The sequence below is a fragment of the Cherax quadricarinatus genome, chromosome 81, assembly GCF_038502225.1.
Source record: "Cherax quadricarinatus isolate ZL_2023a chromosome 81, ASM3850222v1, whole genome shotgun sequence".
Classification (NCBI taxonomy): Eukaryota; Metazoa; Arthropoda; class Malacostraca; order Decapoda; family Parastacidae; genus Cherax; species Cherax quadricarinatus.
In genome coordinates this window covers 21,192,924-21,198,701 of record NC_091372.1, presented here as the reverse complement: position 1 = coordinate 21,198,701, position 5,778 = coordinate 21,192,924, and the positions used below count along the sequence as shown (strand labels likewise).

The window sequence follows — 5,778 nt, the reverse complement described above, 5'->3', positions numbered from 1 at the left end:
CAAGAAGGGGAAGAGTGAAGTGTGTTTGTGAGAGAGCAAGAAGGGGGAGTGAAGTGTGTGTGTGAGAGTGCAAGAAGGGGGAGTGAAGTGTGTGTGAGAGAGTGCAAGAAGGGGGGAGTGAAGCGTCAACTGTGTTACACACAGGATTCATATTACTGTACATTGTGAGTCTAGCGTAAATATTGTGAGGTGTGTTGGGTGATATTGTCTTAAGATTGGTGTATTTATTTTCGGAGGAGGGATTGTAATTTGGGAGTTTTGCCTATAGCCATTTAGTGGCCAGTTTATTATACTTTATAGCTACTTGTATTGTGAAACGTTTTAAATAAAGTATGAAAAAAATAATATGTGAGAAATGCGTAAGATTCTCAGTGGTGGACGGTGATTGGTGGAGAGGCTGGCCTTCCCGTATGCTGATTGGCCGAGGCTGCCGGGTGAAGTGGACGTTGATTGGTCAGTTCAAAGCCAGCTGTCAGAAGGTAAATAAAACGACCATCAAGAAGGAAGATCAAGACTACAGCACCAAGTTTAAAGACGATATTTACAACGAAATAATGAACCAGATGAGGTAAATTATAGCGTTGGTTGTACCTGAATTATCAGAGTACAATTGTATATAATTTATATCACTTGTAATTGTGCTTTAAGGGAGAAATAAGATAAATAATGGAGGAGGGTGATTGCCTTCCTCTAGGGAATAAAATTGGCTCATTTTCGATCAAGGAAAAAAAAAGACGAATTATCAGTCTAAATAATGACCTAGATGAGGTAAATTATAGTTTAAATTATTGTTGGATTATTCTAGTATACTTGATATAACTGATAACCTATAATTGTATATTAAGGCAGAAATAACGTGATAAATGAGGGTAATTTTAGCCTGCTGGTAAATGGTCTAGTAGGTCGTAACAAGAGGCCAAAAAATATTTTTATACAAGGGGAAAAATGGCCCAGTTGCTCATTTAATATTTTATTTGAAATGGGTAGTCACTAAATGATCTATATTATTTGTAATAAATTAGTCACTAAAGTCTTGGCTGTTGATCATAACATTGTATAATTCTGGAGTAATTTGGGTATAATAATTTGAGTGATGGCTGAAGTATTTCTTCTTTTATTTTGTGGGTGGCATAATGGTATATATTCTGGAGTTGCGTGAGTGATGGCAGAAGTGTTTCTTCTATTTTTTTCTGTTCACTGTATATAAGTCGTTTGTTCTTCAGGGTTCGAGTGATGGTGGAAGTATATCTTTTATTTTGGATGCAATATAATGGTGGCAAACTGTTTTGAAAAAAATGTGTTGCAGGGTTGAGTGATGGACGGAGCGCTGGAGGCGGCGATGCGTCTTACGAAGAACGTCCACCGCAGTGGAGACGGACGATCAACCTTAGAGCAGCGGTGAACTGTTGGTGCTGGTACGACCATCACATGCTGCTGTTGTTGACTCTCCAGGTGAAGCCTACTGTTGGGTCCAGGCGTCAGGGAAGGGTCCACGGGGGGGGGGTAGGTCAGGGAGGGGTCCTTGGGGTGTGTAGGGGGTCAGGGAGGGGTCCGTGGGCGGGTCAGGGGCCCCTTCCTGGCCACTTCCACCGACCCCGGGGCCCCTCCCTGGCCACTTCCACCGACCCCGGGGCCCCTCCCTGGCCACTTCCACCGACCCCGGGGCCCCTCCCTGGCCACTTCCACCGACCCCGGGGCCCCTCCCTGGCCACTTCCACCGACCCCGGGGCCCCGGGGTCGGTGGAAGTGGCCAGGGAGGGGCCCCGGGGGCAGTGGAAGTGGCCTGGGAGGGGCCGTGGGGGCAGTGGAAGTGGTCAGGGAGGGGCCGTGGGGGCAGTGGAAGTGTTCAGGGAGGGGTCGTGCGGGCAGTGGAAGTGGTCAGGGAGGGGCCCTGGGGGCAGTGGAGGTGGCCAGGGAGGGGCCCTGTGGGCAGTGGGGGTGGCCTGGGAGGGGCCCCGGAGCAGTGGAGGTGGCCTGGTTGGGGCCCCGGGGCAGTGGAGGTGGCCAGAGAGGGGCTCCGGAGGCAGTTGAAGTGGCCAGGGATGGGCCCCGGGGGCAGTTGAGGTGACCAGGGATGGGCCCCGAGGGCAGTTGAGGTGGCCAGGGATGGGCCCCGGGGGCAGTGGAGGTGGCCTGGGAGGGGCCCCGGGGGCAGTGGAGGTGGCCAGGGAGGGGCCCCGGGGGCAGTGGAGGTGGCCAGGGAAGGGCCCCGGGGGCAGTGGAGGTGGGCAGGGAGGGGCCCCGGGGGCAGTGGAGGTGGCCTGGGAGGGGCCCCGTGGGCAGTGGAGGTGGCCAGGGAGGGGTCCCAGGGGCAGTGGAGGTGGCCAGGGAGGGGTCCCGTGGGCAGTGGAGGTGGCCAGGGAGGGGTCCCGGGGGCAGTGGAGGTGGCCAGGGAGGGGTCCCGTGGGCAGTGGAGGTGGCCAGGGAGGGGTCCCAGGGGCGGTGGAGGTGGCCAGGGAGGGGTCCCAGGGGCGGTGGAGGTGGCCAGGGAGGGGTCCCGGGGGCAGTGGAGGTGGCCAGGGAGGGGTCCCGTGGGCAGTGGAGGTGGCCAGGGAGGGGTCCCGTGGGCAGTGGAGGTGGCCAGGGAGGGGTCCCGTGGGCAGTGGAGGTGGCCAGGGAGGGGTCCCGTAGGCAGTGGAGGTGGCCAGGGAGGGGTCCCGTAGGCAGTGGAGGTGGCCAGGGAGGGGTCCCGTGGGCAGTGGAGGTGGCCAGGGAGGGGTCCCGGGGGCAGTGGAGGTGGCCAGGGAGGGGTCCCGGGGGCAGTGGAGGTGGCCAGGGAGGGGTCCCGTAGGCAGTGGAGGTGGCCAGGGAGGGGTCCCGTAGGCAGTGGAGGTGGCCAGGGAGGGGTCCCGTAGGCAGTGGAGGTGGCCAGGGAGGGGTCCCGTGGGCAGTGGAGGTGGCCAGGTAGGGTTCCCGGGGGCAGTGGAGGTGGCCTGGGAAGATCAAAGGGAGTGTAGGTGGTCAATGGGGGTTTGGTTGCCCGGGGACAGGGGGGCTTTGTTTAAGGAGTATTATGGATTGCACAATGCTATGTTACTGTGTATTAGGGTTGAATTGGGTATTGGTATTGGAAATACGAGATACCTTATCGTAAAAATATTTTGAAGGTGTTTGAGTACGGTACTCTCCTTAAGTAAATTTCTTTTATCTTTGTACCTTATTGATGTACCATGTTAATGATTGTATGTACTCTGCATATGTACTGTCATTCTAAATAAAATATAAAAAAAAAAATTCTTTAACATCAGTGTCACTTAAGTCACTGATGTTAATCGATCTTAGAGGTTACTGAAGACTCCATATGCGTTTCTTGTGTGGATAGTTGCATTAACGAGGTTCATTGTTGACAGACTGGTGGGTGTCCAGTGGTGCGTGGTTGAGCAGTTACATTGGTTTGCTGGTTCTTGAGGTGTGGTCCTAGTTATGACAAAGGTGCTGCCACTACCACTAGTACTGATACTACAGCTAGCACTGCCACTACCACTAGTGCTCCCACTAGTAATGTCACGACCACTAGTGCTGCTGCTACTGTGAGTGTTATAAAACAATTTTGTTGGGATCAGTACTTACCGAGATACACATGAAGTTGACCAAAGTTAATGACTGACGGCAACATCGGCGACTTCTGCTGCTCTCCGTATTATTATTTTTAATTTTATTCAATTTTTTTCTCTTCTCATATTTTTCCCAACAAATTTTGTGGGCTGTGAGACCAATATAATGAATGTGTATATATATACCCATTCTTTGTATGCAAGACAGTAACTGCACACATTGTTTACAAAACTTGCTTACACAAATGAATATAAATGTTTATTACTAATGTTTTAAAGTATACATATGGAGCAATAGAGTGCAGCATTAGTCGGTCCATCACTTAAAAACACCCTGTATATATGTCGTGCTGAATAGGTAAAACGTGTGTTTTGGGCTTAAATAGCAACACTAATTGTGGAATAAGACAAGCAGAAATTTGTGTATGCAATAATTTCGCAAAAATCATTCAGAACCTAACGAAAAAATATATTTCATACTTTATTAAGTTATTCTGAACTTGTGTAAAATATATTTAGATCAATTTTTTTTATTTAAAACCGCATTTACAAAAAACATACGTATGTGAAATTCAGTGGTACATGTTATGACAAAAACCACACTGGTACTGTTATAATCTAATATTGCACTAAGACAAATTAAACACAACCAACATCCTTCATAAATACACAATGTACTTAATACATTGACATCCTCAGTGTCGTGGGGGTTTGAAAAGAGATATGATGGTTGAAGATAAACACACTTGTGGATGGTAACACTATATATTATCAGACTGTGGTAAGGGAGCCCAACCTGCCTGTAGCTGCCTGGTAGGTCTAAGCATGAACTGAGAGCGAGGTAGTGCATCCCACTCATGCCGCATCCCATGACATCATACAGTCACTAGGCCTAGGGATCGTTTATGTAAAACACATGGTACTATGATACTCGGCTAAGCTATACAACATGTGTAAGGGGGATCATCAACTATGCTGACAGCTCGGTCATGTTATGTATGTCGTCTCGACGTACACTACTATGCTATAGGCTGAACAGGCAGGTGGTTCTGGGCTGATTCTATACAATAACAGACATGTGGAACTTAGAACTAATTGATGGTATAATGGGTGTTAACGTAATGGAGTTTAACGTAATGGGTGTTAATGTAATGGGTGTTAATGTAATGGGTGTTAATGTAATGGGTGTTAATGTAATGGGTGTTAATGTAATGGGTGTTAATGTAATGGGTGTTAATGTAATGGGTGTTAATGTAATGGGTGTTAATGTAATGGGTGTTAATGTAATGGGTGTTAATGTAATGGGTGTTAATGTAATGGGTGTTAATGTAATGGGTGTTAATGTAATGGGTGTTAATGTAATGGGTGTTAATGTAATGGGTGTTAATGTAATGGGTGTTAATGTAATGGGTGTTAATGTAATGGGTGTTAATGTAATAAGTTTTAATGTAATGCTTTACGACTTATAAGAACAAATCATTGTGCAATAAGGATGGAATTGATCGATCGATCGATCTGTATTCATGCACTCTACAGATTCTTAGGAAGAATAAATATATATACAAGGTGAAATTAACAGCAAATCTGGTGCACACAGATCATTACTGTTAATTTCTCAGAATTCGGAGGGAACGTGAACACTGAAAAAAAAAAAATTTGAAAACTGATCAGCTGTTAACAAAACACAGTTGAAAACTTCATTCATCTTGGACATCTAATTATACAGACCATGTACATTTAAACCCAATTCTGTGAGAGTAAGGTTTACATATGCAGAATGGTTATCATCTTTGGGTGGATCGAATTCTTCTGCAATGGCTAACACATGCCTTGACTGAGGACAATCTGAACTAGTATCTACAAAAGATACTTGTGGGTTTCTCATTACTTGTCGAATATGCAAAGAATAACGACAATCGGGTTGAGTATTTGAGGTAGAGGGTACAAAGTCAAGAGGATTGTCAGTATCTGTCACATTAGTCTGGGTAGCAATATCATCAACATCGCATACTAATTTCATAGGTTCTTAATGTGATTCTTTGTACTTACCAGTACTAATTTCTCTAACCTTATACTTATTGCCCGTGATATGTTCAACTCGATAAGGGCCAACAAACAAGCTTAGGCATTGCAGATGCTTTGTTGAAATTGGTCAGCATTACTCTCGAGTAACTAATAGCACGGCTATTAGTTACTCTAGTAAATTCTGCTGTTGATTTATGAA

General features: G+C 46.8%; 1 long non-coding RNA gene across 2 annotated transcripts in view; it reads left to right on the top strand.

Moving 5' to 3' along the window:
- Nucleotides 1-410: 410 nt before the first annotated feature.
- LOC128699917 (uncharacterized) overlaps nucleotides 411-5,778 on the top strand; it is a 14,400-nt gene continuing 9,032 nt past the window's right edge. The window contains exons 1-3 of one of the 2 annotated variants that reach the window (XR_011394278.1): nucleotides 411-568; nucleotides 1,307-1,452; nucleotides 3,351-4,508. This is a non-coding gene — a long non-coding RNA (uncharacterized lncRNA). Of the gene's footprint in view, nucleotides 569-1,306; nucleotides 1,453-3,350; nucleotides 4,509-5,778 lie in introns of those variants that run through there. The other variant, XR_011394277.1, reaches the window with a different exon arrangement.